General features: G+C 40.3%; 1 protein-coding gene and 1 non-coding gene across 2 annotated transcripts in view; one reads left to right on the top strand and one right to left on the bottom strand.

Annotated features, from left to right (window-relative positions):
- The window catches only part of BCL2L13 (BCL2 like 13), a 1,170,396-nt gene that overhangs the window by 155,936 nt on the left and 994,337 nt on the right, over window positions 1-20,123 (bottom strand). The window lies entirely within an intron of this gene.
- LOC126023403 (U6 spliceosomal RNA) lies at window positions 3,152-3,258 on the top strand. The gene has a single exon (XR_007500528.1). It is a non-coding gene; the product is annotated as a U6 spliceosomal RNA (small nuclear RNA).

Here is a 20,123-nt window from a genome sequence, read left to right on the forward strand (position 1 = left end):
CTCACTACTTTTTTCTCTTCTTTTTCTTTTCACTCTTATTTGCTCTTTTCTCCTTTTCTACCCCTTCCATCTACTACCCCCTTCCCCCCTATTAGAAATTTGACTATTCCTTCACCCCTCAATCCCATCCAGATTTCCCACCTTATTAAAACTCTTCACCCTCAGTTCTTAATCTATTAGGCATCAAGACTGACCTCCTAACCCAACGAACCAGTATCCAGCACCGAAACGAAGGGACACCCACTCAAATCCACACCTCATCCCCGGCAAAAAAAGACAACCAACACCCCTGCTGACTCATGCGGTGTGGCCCTTCTTACCAACTCTTCCTAACACGGACTGTTGCTTGATAACAGACTTAGCTCTAAAAGGACTCCCAATGCAAGAACTCTACCCAAGACTTCCCTGCTGCAAATCTTTTGCCAATCTCAAGAAGGTCAGGGTGTGTGATGAAAAGGCACCCTGGAACACACACCCCACCAGAAAATCTCAAAAGACAATGGGGAAACCTATAGTTCCATCATATGTACAACCCCTGTATAACACTACCTCCTTACCTGCTCTTCCCCAAATATAAGGTGGTCTCCTGCATCACTTTGTTCCTTTAATTACTTTTTTTATTTCATTTTTAAAATTTTTAATTAAAAAAAACCCACTTTTTTCTCTATATATATGGGAGCACATATAGTTTTATCTCTATTTTTATCTTTTTTGGATGTGTGACTTGCTTCTGTTTTCTTCTCTTTCCACCCCCAAATGCACCGGCAATATAATGTAGCACCATTTCTTCCTGCAAAGACACACTAAAAAAGGGGTAAGGTTACATTTAAAAATGGGCTCTGTTTTTTCTCTTCTTTTCTTTTCTTTCTTTATGTGCTATGCCATGTTTCTTATCTCAAGACCATGGCGGGGATTTTTTGTTTGTTTTTGTTTTTGTTTTTGTGGTGCTTATCGTTATTGTTGGAGTCCTCACTGGATATTTGACACTTCTTTTTGTACTGGTGGAGTGTTTCATCTTCTTTTTCTCCTTCATCTCTCAAATCGATGATGAGAGCCTCTAGAAAGATTCCGCCCACTTTCGGAGTATTAGACTTTTACCCCAGTTTATTACTTTTCTCTTCTTCAAACAAAACCACGCAAATTGAACTAGCTAGTCCTGCCTCCCAATTAGAGGGGGAAATAAGGGAGGCACCAAGACCAAACAGGTGCAAGACTACTATGTAGTAGGATAGGTACATAGGGGACCACATATTCTAGCAGCCCTGGGGGTGAGGGAAGAGGATATGGGAGACAGGACAAAAACAGAGGTGTAGGGAGGACAATTTGGTGATGGGAATCCCCCCTGATTTTATGTAAATATTTACCTAAAATATTATTGTCAACCATATGTAAGCCACTATGATCAAAATAAAATTTATATTTAAAAAAAATGGGCTCTTATCTACTAGGGATAAGAACTCATACTTTTATACAACACAGGGGCATCTCCCACCTTGTATATATGTCATGTGGACCCAACTTAGACCCCAGGTGATGAGATGCTGACTGTCCAGCCTGGAATCCTGGATCCCAGGCATAGAAATGACACAGTTCTTCACAACACTACAGGAACCAAATCCCATCTATGACATCCTTAAGACTGCTCAAACACCAACATGGCCCACCTCTAATAGGATATCCTAACAACGAGAAAATTGGGAAGAACTTGACCTAAGAGCAGATTACCCTACCTCACCAGCTAACGATGAGACAAAATCAGAAGACTTGTCACCCTTTGGTCTGTGCAAAAGCCAAGATTGCGATCTACAGATGACTGGCTGATAGAACCATGACCAGGCAGTTTGTATCCTGGGACCAAGAAAAAAACCTGCACAACAACCATGATCTCTAATTCCAGAGGTATGACTGAGACAGTAGCAACTGAATGGGTCTTCTGGTAACATAACGAAAGACTCTATCCCAGGCTCCATCCTAGGATCAGCGCAAGGAGAAGACACAGAAGACGGATTATAAAGACACTAAGGGAACAGAACTTCTAGAACCACAAAGAAAGACTTCACCATAAGTTCCATCCTTGACCTGTGCAGAAACGGAGATCTCTAAATACAGAGACCTGATTTTACCACCCAGGATGGAGCAGAAGTCTCCCAGACACCACAAAAGCACCAACAGGAGAGTAAATGAACTAGAAAGGAGTCTATAGTTAATCCCATGACAATATACTCCAAGGGTGGAGAAACCCTGTATCTCTTTAGGTCAAGGGAATTCTTTTTCAAATAACTCCAATGTTTACTGTGCCTATGCAGGAAGGGTGAAGAGAGAGAGAGAGAGAGAGAGAGAGAGAGAGAGAGAGAGAGAGAGAGAGAGAGAGAGAGAGAGAGAGAGAGAGAGAGAGAGAGAGAGAGAGAGAGAGAGAGAGAGAGAGAAAGCACAAAATAATCCTTTTTTAAAAAAATCTATCTAGCTTTTGTCGATTACTTTGGTTTGGTGTAGATATTGAACTGGTTGTCTCCATTTTTATTTATTTATTTTTCTTCTTTTCTCTTCTTCCGTTTTGTGCTCTGTCATATTTTTTTTTTATCTCAAGTCCTTGACAAGTATGTGGTGCCTATCTTTATTGCTGTAGTGCTCACTGGATATTTTATTCGGTACTTTTTTGTATACCGATGTGGTGTTCCACCTTCTTTTTCCCCTTCATCTCTCAAACCGAGGATGAGAGCCTCTAGAAGGACTCTGCCCATTTTCGGCATATTTGATTTTTACACTATCTTATTACTTTTCTCTTCTTCAAACAAAACCACATAACCTTAACTATCTAGTCCCACCTCCCAATTAAAGGGAGATATAATGGAGGTACCATGACCGAACAGTTGAAAGATCACTAAGTAGTAAGTTAGGCACAGAGGGGACCACTCATTTTAGCAGCCCTGGGGGTGAGGGTGGAGGCTATGGGAGGCAGGACAGGAGCGGAGGTTGAGGGAGGACAATTCGGTGGTGGGAATTGCCCTGATTCAATGTTAATATGTACCTAAAATATTGCTGTGAACGATATGTAAACCACTATGATTAAAATAAAAATTATATAAAAATAGAATAGCTCTAGTGACAATGTACCAACAGGTTTTTTTTCCATTAAAAAATAACAAATTATGTGCTCACTTCGGCAGCACATATACTAAAATTGGAACTATACAGAGAAGATTAGCATGGCCCCTGCACAAGGATGACATGCAAATTCGTGAAGCGTTCCATATTTTTTTTTTTTTTTTTTTTTTTTTTTTTTTTGGTTTTTGGTTTTTGGGCCACACCCAGCGGTGCTCAGGGGTTACTCCTGGCTGTCTGCTCAGAAATAGCTCCTGGCAGGCACGGGGGACCATATGGGACACCGGGATTCGAACCAACCACCTTTGGTCCTGGATCAGCTGCTTGCAAGGCAAACGCCGCTGTGCTATCTCTCCGGGCCCGCGTTCCATATTTTAAAAAAATTGTGGGGCTGGAAAGCTTGACTGGGATGCTAATAATTTAGGATTAATCCCAGGCACCTTATATGGATCCCTGAGTCCCACCAAGAGTGATCCCTGATCACAGACCCAGCAGTAATCCCTAGCACTGTCAGATATGGGCCCCTTCCAAAAGAAAGCTAAAATTTATCAAAATGTACATACGACCTTTCATGCAGTTGCCAGGAATGACAGGTAGTTTTCAAATAAATTCATAAAAATATTCATTTGAGGGACTAGTACTATAGTACAGCGATAGGACGTTTGCCTTGCATGCGAACAGACCTGGGTCAATCCCCAGAATCCTATATGGTCCCCTGTGAGGTACCCCTCACCAATGCCCTATGTTAATATCACCTGGATGGTGAGACCCATCCACACCTGGGAGGGGTCTGCAGTTTGGAATGAAGACTAGAAGGTGCTGGCTGGGGGAGGGGAGGATAGAGAAAGGCAGCAAGGGAGATGGAGAAACAGAGGCAGAAAGAGCCGGAGGGGAAGCGGCAGAGAGAGGCTGCTTGAAAGGTTTAGCATAGAAGCCGTCTGAGGAAATGTACATGGCGGATAGGGCCTTAGAATAAACCGAGCTGACTCCAATGAAACTAACTGACTGCCTGTGAAATTATTTCGCTGCTACTGCCCTTCTCTAGACCCACCAGCGGAAGGGGTAAAGGCACCGTGCCAAGGAAGGCCTCCCCTAACTCTAGGACATTAGACTTTATATTTTATATTAAAACAACAGTTCCTGGAGCCTGCCAGGAGTGATTTCTGAGCACAGAGCCAGGAATAATCCCTGAGTGCTGCCAGGTGTGACCCCAAAACAAAAACAAACAAAAAAATCATTTGATATTCTAACAAATAGTTTTGAAAAAACTCAACCCCCAAAATGGTATCATCAAGATATCATATTAAAATACCTCATTATTTTATTAAATAAAACTATAGTAGAATATTCATTTTATAATTTGTAAGTTTATATAATTTTCTCATGAACAGGTATTATTAACTAATTTCAATTAATTAATATTAATACCAATACTAATACCAATTAATTAATAAAAGTCAATTAACTGTTGGCTTAAATATTAATTAAATTATATTAAAATATTAATACTTTAAAAGAAATTTATATTTCAATCCCTTTATTAGCACGTTTCCCTCTCTTTAAGCCAACAGCGTTACATTTTCATTTTGCACTGCACTCAACAAATTGTGCTGCTTTCCCTGAGAAATTCATTTGAAGTTTCACCATTTGATTCTAAACATTAAACTGAAACAAAGGAGATCTTTCATGAGGAAGAAATTTTTAACTGTGGTATATTTGGTTGTGGCTCTTTATGATTATCTTTTGTGTAGGAGATGACTGGTGAAAGAGAAAAAAAAATTTAATTGCTTTTCATTTGTTTTATGTTTTATGGACCACACCCAGCAGTGCTCAGGGGTTACTCCTGGCTCTGTGCTCAGGGGTCACTCTGGCAATGCTTGGGGGACCAAATGAAATGCTGCGGATTGAACCCAGGTCAGCTACATGCAAGGCAAATGTCCTACCTGCTGTTGCCCATTAAACTGCTTTTAGTACAAATCTTATAAAGTCAAACTCAATACAACCTTGGAGAGAAAAATAAAAAAAGATAGTAACTGAATTCAAGATTCCACATTATTGGAGTTGGGGTGATAGCAAAACAGGTAAAATGCTTGCCTTGTCCCAATCCAGGTTCAATCCTTAGCACCCCATAAGGTCCCTGAGCACCTCCAGGAGTGATTCCTGAATGCATAGCCAGGAATAAATAACCCCTGAGCACAGCTGGGATGGCCCCAAAACCAACAAAAATAATGTGCATAAAAATTGTCCATCTACAAAAACTTGCTCTATTGGCAAGTCTACAAGTAAATACTTATATGACCTATTTATTTATTTTGGTTGGGGGGGGGTTACACCCAGTGGCTTTCAGAGGTTACTTCTGGCTCTACACTCAGAAATTACTCCGGGCAGGCTCAGGGACCATATGGATTGCTGGGGATTGAACCCAGTCAGCCACATGCAAGACAAAAGCCCTACCCACTGTGCTATCACTCTGGCCCCTTATATTACTTTAAATACCAGATGGAATAGTTTATAAGAAAACTCAATTAATTATAGGTGTTAATAGTGTTCAATTACTTTGTACATCAATACCATAAACCTAAACACTATTGTCACCCTATTATCTAAACTAAATTTAAAAAACTTCTAAAGAACAAGTGTACAAATATCTATTGTAGATAGGGGACACTTGTAAGAAAGAGTAAATGAAGGTTGACTTAAGAACAGAGCTACCTTTTGAAAAAGATCCCAAAATACTGGATTTGTATTAATATGGTTAAAGGACTAAAGAACTAGGAGCTAAGGCCTTCTTCCATAGAAGGAATAAACACAAACTGTTATTTTTCTAATTTTTTTTTTTAAAAAATATTTTCCGGGCCCGGAGAGATAGCACAGCGGCGTTTGCCTTGCAAGCAGCCGATCCAAGACCAAAGGTGGTTGGTTTGAATCCCGGTGTCCCATATGGTCCCCCGTGCCTGCCAGGAGCTATTTCTGAGCAGACAGCCAGGAGTAACCCCTGAGCAAACGGGTGTGGCCAAAAAAAAAAAAAAAAAAAAAAAAACAAAGAAAAAAAAATTTCCAAATATTAAAATGTGGACTAGTTGGCCAAAAACATTGTTCTTTGATGTAATGAAAAGAGCATGATGGAAAGACAAGTGAGGTTAGGATTCTGCTCTACAACCAATTATGGTTAAGTGCTGAAGTTTATACTCTTTCCTGTTCTAAAAATGGGAAGAACTATACATAGTTTCCTCAGAATTTTAGAGATAACATATGTGAGATTGTTTTGGAAAAAGATCAAAAAGTTATAGGCAGATCTTTAAATGACATATTACATCAAATAGAAGAGCTGTTTAATGTCAAAAAAATGGTTGTCTTGTGATTTAAGAGACTACCATTTCAGTGGAGTGCTCATCAGAAACAAGTTCTAGCTCCTGAAATATTTCTGAAAACAAACAACCTATCTATCAAACGCTAACCAGCAAAAACATTCAAATTACTAAGGCATCTCTCCCTAAAATGTCTCCTAAATTAACCTGAATCACAGTAAACAATATGGAAGTTACTCGACCAGTGGAAAAATGTAGAAGTGACTATAGTCTGAGTCCAAAATAAACAACAAATAGTTTTAAAATATCTGCACAGTTTCACAAACATTCAAGTACAAACACAAAACCTCAACTTATTTAGGTAAATTATAATAAACATGACAAAAATGGCCTCCCTGTTATTCTATCTCTTTGGCCCCAGGGTGCCTATCTTTAACTGGGTCTGTGCCCCATACTGATCACAGCAACCACTTTTTGTCTTGGTTAGATGTCTTTGATCAAGAACAAGAACGTCTTTGATTAAGTCTCAGAGTAAAAAGAATGAGAAATTAGGAAATATCCGCAGAAAGCAATGCCTAGTCTGTGTACAGTGACTGTCCTATCTTCTTGCTGTTTCTAATACAGCTGATTATTCATCTAGTTATCTTGCTTATTTGCTTCCAAGTTTGTCCTTTTAAGTCCCACCTGAGCAGAGTTTCTGGCTTTGATTCTACTAGAATGTCCAAGGTTAGGGATCCAAGAAGTGGCTGGCAAATAATTTTGGAAGGAAAGATGGGAGTAAGAACAGAAAGGCAGGCTAGTGTGGGATGAGATTTCCTTTCTCTAGGCAGGCAGCTGGCAGGGCCCCAGGATTCGGGATCAAAACAAGTGCGGAACAAGGATCATGAGCGGCCTCTTCCTCCCAACTTTCTCGGCCACACCCAGGAACCCCTGCAGGATTCTATACTGTTCACACTTTCCTCTTTAGGAATTGGTCGCCATCTTTCTGCGCCTCGCAAATGAGTAGACCTTCAGACCAGTGTTCTAGACATGGCTCTAGCCACTGTTCTAGTCCTTTCTGCACAAACTTTCGGAAGCTGCTCAGGAAACCCTTAGTCTGATAGGACAGGGATTGGGTGCTTGCTTGCCTGACATGCAGCTGTGACTATGACCCTGGTTTCAACACATATAACTTGAGCAAAGAGTTGGGTGTGACCCCTAAAAGAGCAGAAAAGGAAGGAAGGAACCATAAATTGTGCATGCTTTATTTTGGCCAATGCCATGGTATCAGACGTCAGGTAACCTGGAATCATTTCCTCTCTCCCGCCCTTCCTATCTCCTCTCAACACTGAGGAGAGGATTTAATTCCTGGGTCTCTACGCACACAATTGCAAGCAACTAGCACACAGGACAGAAAAATTCAAAGGGCCGGATGAAAATGTCTGAGAAACTGAATGTTGTCTACACATGCAGAAAAAAAGCACGACGGTTAGGAGTCACAATGTATCCTCTGAGCTTGATAGATGATTACAATAAACAGGAGATGGGGCCAGAGCAATGGCGCAAGCGATAGGGTGTTTGCCTTGCATGCACTGACCTAGGATGGACTGCCAGGAGCGATTTCTGAGCACATAGCCAGGAGTAACCCCTGGTATGGCCCAAAAAGCAAAATAAATAAATAAAAACAAAATATAAAACAAATCCTCAAATTCCTTCATCCTTATTAAAACACCTTTGGGGGATTGGGAGGCAATTGGGGGATTTTGTGCCACAGCTGGAGGTGTGCAGGAGTGCCCCTGCTATGTTTATTTTTTGGCAGGGTCCCAGAATTCGGGATCAAAACAGATGAGGAACCAAGGATCATGAGTGCTCAGGAGTACCATATGTAATGCCAGAGCTATAAACCAGGTTAAATGCATGCAAGGTATTTGCCCTAAAAGCTGTACTATTGCTCTAACCTTTTTTTCTTTTTAAAGTATAATATGTAATTTACCAAGTTGTTCATAATATGGTCATCTCAAGCATTAAAAGTTCAAACTTCAGGGTCAGAAATGATAGTACAGAGGGAAGGGCATTTGCCTTGCATGCAACTGACCTGAGTTGATCCCCAGCATCCCATAATACACCTGAGACTGCCAGGCATAATTGGCAGAATCAGGAGTAATCCCTGAGCACCACCAGCTGTGGCCCAAAATTCAAAAACCGAAAAAAAAAATTCAAACACCAATCCTACCACCAGTGTGCACCAGTATGACCTTCCCTCTTGCAGTGTCCCCAATTTCCCACCCACCATCCTAGCCTGCCCCCTTGCAGGTACAACAAATTTACTTCTTTTTTGTTTGTTTTTTTTTGTTTTTGGGTCACACATGCCTGCTGGTGCTCAGGGGTTACTCCAGGCTCTGCGCTCAGAAATCGCTCCTGCTAGGTCTGAGGGACTATATGGGATGTCGGGATTCGAACCACCATCCATCCTGGATTGGCTGCATACAAGGCATGCTGTGCTATCTCTCCAGCCCCTACTTCATATTTTTTATTACAGCTGAAAGGCAAATAGATTTAATAAAATTTAGATCAGCACAGGGACAATTTGAAATGATTATTCTATCTCCTCCTGGTGTTACTGAAGTCAGTGTCTTAGGGTTTACTGGGTTGTGGGTGGTGCTAGTTGAACCCTTTGTGTTCCTATTTAGGCTCCCTGAGCTTGACAGATTTCTATAAAAATATTGAGGTGTCACACATCTGCTTGAGTTCATGATCTAAGATCTATATATCAGGAATAATTTTGGTGAATGGCAGTTTGATGAGGTTCAGTTATGGAGTTGAGCCATTTCACTGGGACAGTGAGGGGTGTGGCACTGGCTATTGTAGTTTGGGCAGAAAGGGGAATCTGCCTCCACCATCCTTTCTAAGAAGGCCTCAGAAGGATCAACTCGGGCCAGACTCCCATGGAAATTTCAGTGGCTCTTATTTTCTTTAGTGGTGCTTGTTAGAGGAACTGGGAAGATGGCAGATGGGTGTAGAGGCTTCCAGCCCTTATTTTGGCCACACTCAGTGGTGTTCCATGGTTATTTCCGACTCTGAATTCAGAAATTACTCCTGGCAGGTTTGGGGACCATATGGAATGCCAAAATCCTCGAATCTGATTGGCCACAACATGGAAGGCAAACACCCTTCCCACTGTGCTATGTGCTTCAGCCCCTTCCAGCCCTTTTTAAATAAAATAATTTCACTAATTTATTTTAGATAGAAACTCCTGGGTTCTTGGTCTTTTCATTATTCTAACACATATTTTTCTCTCTCAAATGTCACTATTACAATTTCAGAAGTTCTTCATAGTCATTAATCTTCACTCCCTAAACTTTTACAGATTGATGCCATTATTTTAAAACATTAGCTATGCAGAATATACAAAAAAGGGGCCAGAGCAATAGCACTGTGGTAGGAAATTTGCCTTGCAAATGGCTGACCCAGGACGGACCCAGGGTCGATCCTGGCATCTCATATGGTGATGCCTTTCTTTTTTCCTTAGTGTTGCTCTTGTTATTTGTGGATGCTTTTTGTTCCAAATGAATTTCAGGAGTGTTTGATCCACTTCTTTGAATAATGCCATGGGTATCCTTAGAGGGATTGCATTAAATCTGTACAATGCTTTGGGGGAGTATTGCAATTTTAATAATGTTAATCATCTCAATCCATGAACAGTGTATGTGTCTCCATTTCCTTGAATCATCTTTTATTTCTTGAAGCAGAGTTTTATAGTTTTCTTTGCATAGGTCTTTCATGTCTTTAGTTAAGTTGACTCCAAGATATTTGAGTTTGTGTGATACTAATGTGAATGAAATTTTTAAATGTCTATTTCTTCTCTATCATTATTGGTGTACAACGCCCATTGATTTTTGAGTGTTAATTTTACAGGCTGTTACTTTGCTATATGGACCTATTGTATCTAGAAGTTTTTGGTAGAGTCTTAAGGGTTTTCTAAATATAGTATCGTGTCATCTGCAAACAGTGAGCATTTGACTTCTACCTTTCCTATCTGGATGTTCTTTTCTTTTTGTTGTATGGTATATTATGTTGATTGATTTATGTATGTTAAACCATACTTGCATTCCTTGAATGAAACATACTTGATCATGGTGTATGATCTTCTTGATGAGGCATTGGATCCTATTTCCAGTATTTTGTTGTGAATCTTTACATCTGTGTTCATCAAGAATATTGGTGTGTAGTTTTCTTTTATTGCAGCATCTCTATCTGTCTTTGGTATCAGCATCATAAAAACTATTTGGGAGTGTTCTTGATTCTTCAAATTCCTGGAAGATCCTGGAAAAGATTGGTGATGGATCCTCTAGAAAAGTTTGAAAAAATTCATTAGTGAATCCATCTCGGCCTGGGCCTTTGTTTGGGGGAAGACTTTTGATTACCATTTTAATGTCTTAAGTAGTAATAGTTCTGTTTAGATATGCTAAATCATCCTGGCTTAACCATGGGAGATTATAAGAGTTCAAGAATCTATCCATTTCTTCCAGGTTCTCATGTTTTGTGGCATTGAGTTTCTCAAAGTTATCTCTGATTACCTTTTGGATATCTGTAGTCTCCATAGTGATCTCCCCATTTTTATTTCTAATCAGGTTTATTAAGTTTCTTTCTCTCCATTTCTTTGTAAGTTATGTTAGTGGTTTATCAATCTTGTTTATTTTTTCAAAGAACCAACTTTGCTTCCCTTGATCTTTCTAATTATTTTTTTTTCCACTTCATTGATTTCTGCTCTAAGCTTTGATATTTTCTTCTGTCTACTTTCTTTGGTTCCTTTTGTTGATCATTTTCTAATTTTATAAGTCATGTCATTAAGTTTTTATGTAGGCCCGTTTTTCCTTTCTAATGTGTGCTTTCCTCTTTGATTTCATCTTTGACCCACTTATTGTTCATTAGGGAGTTGTTTGATTTCAAGGTGTTAACGTTTTTCTTCTTTGTCCCTTTGAAGTTCACCTCTAACTTCAGTGCTTTATGATCTGAGAAGGTAGTCTGTACAATTTCTATCCTCTTGACTCCATGGAGATATTTATATGGGACAGCATATGGTCTATCCTAGATAATGACACATGTGCATTGGAGAAGAATGTGTATTCAGTATTCTGGGGATAGAGTGCCAGATATATATATACACATATATGTATATATACATATATACATATATATATGTATATATACATATATATTACATACTAGCCCACTTTTTTTCATTTCTCTCCTCAGAGCTAGTATATTCTTGTTGGTTTTCAGCCTGGCTGACCTATCAAGAGGTGACAGGGCAGTGTTGAGGTCTCTATTGTGTTGTTATTGATATCTTCTTTCATATATGTCAACAATTGTATGAAATATTTTTCTGGTCCCCCATTTGGGTGTGTATATGTTTAGGAGTGTGGTTTCTTCCTATTGTACATATCCTTTGATTAGTACAAAATGTCCATAATTGTCCCTTATAACTTTTATGAGTCTAAAGTTTGTGTCATCTGATATTAATATGGCTACTCCAGCTTTTTTGAGTGATTTTTGCTTGGACGATTGTCCTTCAATCTATGTCCTCCATAGATATTAAGTCTATGTTGTTCTGACTATTCAGATGTGTTTCTTGTAGGCAGAAAAAAGTTGGATTTAATTTTTTGATCCATTTTGCCAGTCTATGTCTCTTAACAGTTGCCTTTAGTCCATTAATGTTGAGTGAGACAATTGTTATGGGATTTAGTGTCATCTTTGTGTAGAAGTTTGTTGTGTCTATTGGTCCATCTTATCTTAAAGTAGAACTTACCATTTTTTTTAAAGTTGGTTTTGAGTCTGTAAAATTTCTAAGCTGTTGTTTATTGGTGAAGCTATGTATATTTCCTTCAATCCTGAAAGTGAGTCTGGCTAGGTGCAGTTTTCTAGGTGAAGCATTCATTTCATTGAATTTTGTCACTATCCCACCAATGACTTCTGGCCTTAGGGGTTTCTTTCGACAGGTCTGCTGTAAATCTTAAGGATGCTCCTTTTAATGTAATTTCCTTTTTGATCTTGCTGCTTTCAGTATTCTTCCCTATCTGTGGGATTCATCATTGTGACTAAGATGTGTCTTGTGTCATTTGCTATAAGGATCTTTTTCAATCTCTTCTGTATAGAGTTGTTATGCACCTCATCTTCCAGCTCACTGATTCAGTTCTCAGCTGCTGTTACTCTATTGGAGAGGCTTTCCATTGAGTTTTTCATTTCATCTAATGTGTTTTTGGCCCTGTTATTTCATTTGGAGTTTTCTGATTTCTATCTTTGTGGTCTGTTCAGCTCGATCTATGCTTTCTTTGAGTTCTATGAACATCCTCCATATTCTCTAAACTTCTTATCTGAGGAGCTAACTAGGTGGTTGGCACTTTTTGGCTCATCAGAGCTGCCATCTTCATTCTCTATGCATGGTGTTGTCCTGCATTGCTTCCCCCATTGTAACGCTTGTAGTGTGGCTTTTTTCTATGTGGTATGGTGGGATTCATTGACTAGAAGATGTGCACGGCCACATAGTGAAGCAGAGTGGCCTCACTCCTCTGGCTCCACTGTTTGTAGGTGGACCAGCTCACCTTTGAAGAAGTGCCCCCAGGGAACTACAGGCAGGGAGGATCCAAATCCAGGACACAGAAGAACAAAGAAGAAAGTAGAGTCCAGAATGTCTGCAATGTTTCAAAGCACAAAACAACAATCAGCTCCACCCTTTGTGGGTGGACAGCTCACCTCTGAAAAAGAATCCCAGGGAATGATGAGCAGGGAGAATCAAAGTCTAGGACACAGGAGAGCAGAGAAGAAGGTAGAGTACAGAATGTCTGCTGTGTTTCTAATGCCTCATTTCTATTTTTATATCCTCTTGATTCTTATTTGTGCTTTGTTCAACTCAACCCATGCTTTGTGTTCTATGAATATCCTCCATATTTATTCTCTAAACTCATTATCTGATAGGCTAAATAAGTGGTTGGTTCTTTTTAGATCATCAGAGCTGCCATCTTAATTCTCTATGCATGGTACTGCCCCACGTTGTTTTCCCCATTTTCATGCTTTTAGTGTGGTATTTTTTACATGTTGTGCTAGAGTTCATTGGCTATGAGATGTCTGTGGTCACAAAGCTTCTCTGGCTCCGCCCTTCATAGGTGGACAGCTCACCTCTGATGCCATGCCCTCAGGAGTTGTTTTGGGTGGGGTGGTTCATGTCACAGAACAGAGCAGAGGCAGTTCAAAATGTCTCCTAAGTGCCAAAGCACATGGAAGAGATCTAAAGTTTTATTTTGTTTTTATTTCCTCAACTTTCATTGTGCTTATGCAAATTAACAACCACTTTTCTAGCTTCTTTCTAAGGGTTCTCTCCTCTTGCAGAGAACAATAGAACTTTTGTAGCCATTCTCAAGTTTTGAACAGAAAAGGGTGAATTGTTTGGTTACACTCTGCTTTTACCCAAAACAAAGGTGTTCTCCAACTTTTTCTTTCTCTTTATTAACCACTTTGACTTGCAAAAGTCTATCTGGATAGGTATTTTTGTCTCTCACTCAACCCATCCCCTTCTGTTTGAATTTAAACGTGTCGAGTTTGGTTGGCCCAGAGAGACCACGAGGCAAGAAACCACTGTACTCCATAATTTTCTCCATATGAGAAGCTTAAATGTATAAAAGACACCTTCCTATATTGCCTGGGGTTCCAGGTTCAGTCTTTATGGCAGACTCTGGGCCCCAGAGCTCTGGACAATAAAATCTGCTTTGCTGTTGCATTCTCTGAAGGTATATTTCATGGTCTTTATTGAGTGGGTGGGCTTTTACGAACCCTTTAATGGACCCTTTAACAGTATTCAGCTGCATATTTTAGAATTAACATGAACAAAATTATCTAAATCCATGTGTATGGCCAGTGAAACAATGAAGGAGAGACATGAGGAGATGAGGGAAAGAGAGATATGAGGAGATGAGGCCTTGAACCCATGGATAAGTAAGAACTGAAGAAAAGAAGCTTCTGCACCTCAAAGGAATGAATGCCTACGATACAAAAGCCACCCACAGAATGGGTGAAGCTATTCATCCCATCAGATAAGGGGCTAATATTTAAGATACACAAGGTACTGACAGAATTTAACAAGAAAAAAATCTAACCCTATCAAAAACTGGGGAGAAGAAATGAACTCACACTTCCTCAAAGAAGAAATATAAATGGTCAAAAGATACATAAAAAAATTCTCCATATCACTAATCATCAGGGAGATACAAATCAAAACAACAATTAAGTACCATCTCACACCACAGAGACTGGCACACATCACAAAGAACAAGAATAATCTGTGCTGGTGGGGATGTGGGGAGAAAAGAAATCTCATTCATTGCTGGTGGGAATGCCATCTAGTCCAGCCCATTGATAATAATATGGAGGTTCCTCAAAAACTGGAAATTGAGCTCTAAGCTCCCATATGATACAGCTATACCACACCAAGAGATATACCCCAGGAACTCAAAAACGCAATACAAAAACCCCTTCCTCACATCTATATTCATTGCAGCTATATTCATTACACTTATATTCATTACAATAGCCAGACTCTGGAAACAACCAAGATACCCTTCAACAAATGAATGGCTAAAGAAATCGTGGTACACATACACAATGGAATTATTATGCAGCCATCAGGAAAGATGAAGTCATGAAATTTTCCTATACATGGATGGACATGGAATCTATTATGCCAAGTGAAATGAGTCAGAGGGAGACACACACACAGAATAATCTCACTCATCTATACGTTTTTAGAAAAATAAAAGACATTACTATAATCCCAGAGATGATGGCCGGAAGGACTGGCTCAAGATATGAAGCTCACCACAAAGAGTGATGAGTGCAGTTAGAGAAATAACTACACTGAGAACTATCATAACAATGTCAATGAGTGAGAGAAGTTGAAAGCCTGTCTCAAATGCAAGCAGGGGGAGAGGAGGAAAATGGGGTATTAGTGATGGAAATGTTGCACTGGTGAAGGGGGTGTGTGTGTAAAATTACCCCATGCACCATATCTCCAAGCCCATGCAAACAAGTCTGAATCAGGGTTGCACAAGAAACAATATAAACCAAGCTGAGGATGAAACACATGTAGTCTGACAGTGTATAGAGCTCGCTGCCTGCCAGAACTACTGTTTTTATTGAGTACAGAGAGTAAACCCACCCAGGTTTACAAGTAAGACAATCGTTGTTTTGGATGAAACAAAATTGTAAACAAACAGATACAAAGAAACCAGGGATAAACTTTGTTTTAGGTAAAATAAGGTATAACCCAACAGGGGGGAGTGTTCATTTTATAACAAACCCAACTACAATCATGTTTGTAATCACAGTGTGTAAATAAAGAAATCATTTTAATAAAAAATCAAGTGAATTAAAAGGAAATAAAACATGATTAGGTGAGGCCCAGGGGTAGGCTCTGTTAACCTTAAAGCAGAGGCCTCCCAATGTGAAGGCTCCAAAGAACTAGGCAGGACACTAAGCCCACAAGGATCGCAAAGTTTTCTTGACTCTCAAAGCCACAAACATCAATTCTTTTCATGGGGTCCCTGAGCCTCTCTGTCTTGTGAGAAAAAAAAAACACAAATTCCTTTAAAACACTTCACATTCAGGTTGTTAACTCCAGCAACCTGGGTTACGTAAGCACCCTGTAAGGAAAGCAGTGAAATGTCTCTTGAGGAAAGCAGCACAATGACTCTTGGCTGAACTTGTTCAGCATCTTTCTGTGATATGCTTCAGTCAGAAAAGGAACTGTTGCCAGGGTCAGTTGGCTGTTAGAACCATGATTATTAGTTCATGCTTCTAATCTTCTACTGCAAGACTTTTGAAAAGAGATTTAATGCTCACAGAATAGCAAAGTTAAAAAGAAAAAGGAGAGGGAGGGAGGGAGGAAGGGAGGGAGGAAGGAAGGAAGGAAGGAAGGAAGGAAGGAAGGAAGGAAGGAAGGAAGGAAGGAAGGAAGGAAGGAAGGAAGGAAGGAAGGAAGGAAGGGGGGAAGGGAGGAAGGGAGGAAGGGAAGAAGGGAGGAAGAGTGGGAGGAGGAGGGAGGGGAAGGAAGAAGAGGGAGGGAAGAAAGAAAGAGAGGGATGGGGAGGAAGGAAGGAAGGAAGGAAGGAGGGAGGGAGGGGCGGAGGGAGGGGTGAAAGAAAGCAAGGAAGAGAGGGAGGAAGGGAGGGAGGGGGAAGGAAGGGAAAAGAATGGGGAGGGAGGGAAAGAGGGGGAGGAAAGGAGAGGGGAGGGAAGAATGTGGGAGGGAAGGAGAGGAGGGAGGGGAAGGGGAGGAAATTAGGAAGGAGAAAGGGGAGGGAGGGAGGAGTGAGGGAAGAAGTGAGGGAAGGAGGGAGGAAGGGGAGGAAAGAAAGGAATGAAGGGAAGGAGGAAGAGAAGGAAGGGGGAAGGAGGGAACAAGGGAAGGGAGGGAAGGAGGGAGGGAAGGAAGGGAGGAAATGGAAGAAAGGAAAGAGGGAGGGAAGGAGGAAGGGAGAAAGGAAGGGAGGAAGGGAGGGAAGGAGGAAGGGAAGGAGAGAAGGAGGGAAGAAAGGGAAGGGAGGGAGGTGTGTATTCCAGTTCACTGGTTCTCCTGCAATAGCATGCATGGCAATAAACTCATCCATTTAGTGAAAGTGACCCTGGAAAAATAAATGTCACCAATAAGTTTTGGTGAGGGGACAAATGTAGAAGTAGAAACAGAAAGTGTAAGTGGAAATAACTTCTTAAAGGGGGCCTTAGCAATAAAATAAAACTTAGGGATAAAATTTAAGATAAAATGTCATCAATTTGGCAGGGAGTTAGATATTATGCAAATAGCCTACTCTATTATCTATACCCAAATCATTTAAAAAAATATTTTTGACCTGTTTTAGTGAAGAAAAAAATACCAAGTAAAAAATGGAGTCAGAGCGATGGCGCTAAGAAGTAGGTATTTGCCTTGCATGCGCCAGCCTAGGATGGACCACGGCTCAATCCCCCAGTGTCCCATATGGTCTCCCAAGCCAGGAACAATTTCTGAGTGCATAGCCAGCAGTAACCCCTGAACATCACTGGTGGGGTATAGCCGAAAACCCCCCAAAAATTTAAAAAATAAAATGAAATAATAGCCACAAAATCACTTGCTGACTGAGACATGATTCAAGAGAAACCATAAGTTTAGATGAGTGATTCTGTGAATCACAGGATTTGGGAGACAGTGAGGGGCCAGATCTCATGCCCGTATGTGGGGTTCCTGACATGATCCTGCCACTGTGTGTCCCCCAAGAACTGCTCTGGCCCTGGTGTCCCCATCTCTGCAGGGTCCGGACAGCACCACATCACTGACCACAAGCACTCAACAGTCAGGCCAGCATATAGTCAGGGCCAATATGACTAAGTGTGATCTCCAAATCCCTGAGCACTGCTTGGAAGGTTCCCCCCCCCCCCCGACACACACACACACACACACACACACACACACACACACACACACAAAATAACAGATACAGAATACTAGAATTTTGAGAATACAACTGGAGATGAAACAATTTATGCCTGACAGAGTTATTCCCAAAGTTTAACTCTATGGTCTGCCTCTTGAAAACAGACATCTGCAAGATACCATGAGGAAAAACTAGCGCCTCTATATCACACAGGGGAGCATTGAATTCACATAAACAAGTTGCATGTCTGATTTTTTTTTTTGATCACACACATTGTGTATGCTGAGGGCCACTCCTGATATTTTCTCGATCATAACAGAGAAACTAGGCAAAACAGAGGAGAGAAGATACAATAAAAGCAAAACTCAAGGGGCTGTTTGCCTTGCACATGCTGACCTAGGACGGACCAAGATTCTATCCCCTGGCATCCCATATGGTCCTCCAAGCCAGGAGCAATTTCAGAGTGATTTCTGTGCGCATAGCCAGGAGTAACCCCTGAGTGTCACCAGGTCTGGCCCAAAAGGCAAAAAAAAAAAAAAAAAACCCAAAATAAACCAAAAAACTCAACTAGTCCTAAAGATATGAAATATGGGGATAATGACTGATGTGAGCATAGGAGTTTTCTCCTATTTACTCAGTTCTTTGCTATTATCCAGGTAATGTGTTTTAAATGGGACTCATGTTTGTGTTTTTGTTGTACAAAGTACCTCTTCTCCATTGTCTAAAAGCCAAATATGTTCCACCACTGTCCTTACGCCCGCCACACACAATTATACACAAAGGGATAGACATGGCATACAAGCTCCTAATCCCACTCGTTCTTTTTCCTTTCTTTTTAGCATTCCCAGATATGGAACCTGGGTCCTCCACATTTGCAGGGATCACTCCACACAGGAATCTGGGACAAGTCAAATCTTGAGTCAATACAAGGTATCACTTAAGAATTAGAAATGGGGACTTAGGTTTTTCTATAATTTATTTTTGAATCATGTAAATCAATTATGTTTAAAGTAAAATATATGTCAGTGTGTGTTTTTCCAAAACCTGTTAACTTTCCTTACATCAATTCCTATAGAAGCATATATAAACTATATATGTATATACAGATCTATATTGCAAGCAAGTGGAAATTCCAATGAGATTTTCTCTGGAGTTTTGTTCAATGGTAAAAAGTAACAGGTAAAAAGTAACATCCAACAATAGATGAAGATCTTATTTGAAATAAAATATTTTTTATATTTTTTAACATAAGTGTTTCTACTTAAATGTTTTTTCAGCAAGGGAAAATAAAAATTCTTTGGTAAGGACTATCATAAATTCTAAAATTTGGTAGAAAATAATTTTTCTACACAATATTTAGCAAGAAAAATCTCTTTGTAAATGTTGTAATGTGCATCTTCACATCTGTTCTAGTAATATCTATCACCTATTATAAAATAGAAGCAATTATTATTCAAATATATTCTTATATGTTTTGTTCCTCACATGACAGTTCGTGGTGAGTAAGAAATAAGATTCTTAGTGGTTGTGGCTTGGAGAATTGATTCCCATTTCTAATGAAAACAGTATCTTAAAGCAGAAGTTACCATTTGTATGAGACTCCTGATGTCTGATTACTTTGTTCTGTGCCCAAACACACAACCATGCCAGTCCACACTGTGCCATGCTTCAGAAAGATGTACCGTGAGATATGGATTAAAAAACCATCATTGGTTGGTGACAGGGGCTTTCCGGTGGCCCTAGAGAGAGGCCCAAAGTCTCTCAGGAACTACAAAGTATCAGCCAAAGTTTGGAACCAGTTCAAGATCTGACAGGCCTGTGGAATCTCATTCCAGGCTGGCTCTTGTTTTCCTTGGCAGGAGGCTCTGCTACATGGGGCTTGCTGACGAGGTCTGGGTTCCTCACCTCATGGTGAGGTGCTTCTCACAGAGATTCTCACAGATTATTCTCACTGGCCTTCTCTCCTTCCAGAGTGAGTGCTCTGAGGGGCCTGGAAGGGCAAGATAAGGAGGCTAGGACTATGCTTTTTTGGACAGAACCTTAGAACCATAGACTTTGTTATTTTCTAGAAGCATCATCAAATCCAACACATACTCCAGGGCAGGGGAGCATCAAAGGACTTGTGGACCTTAGTGTTCAACCACCATACTTGGCCAAAAGTTCCAGTGCTGCTGGCTGAACAGAAAATCTCTCCAGTGGATGCAACAGCAGTGTGTGTGGGGTGGAGGGTAGAAGATGGGGAGAGATGATCTGTTCCCCTGCAAATCAGCAAACTTCA

The sequence above is a fragment of the Suncus etruscus genome, chromosome 11 (assembly GCF_024139225.1).
Source record: "Suncus etruscus isolate mSunEtr1 chromosome 11, mSunEtr1.pri.cur, whole genome shotgun sequence".
In the NCBI taxonomy this organism is placed as follows: domain Eukaryota; kingdom Metazoa; phylum Chordata; class Mammalia; order Eulipotyphla; family Soricidae; genus Suncus; species Suncus etruscus.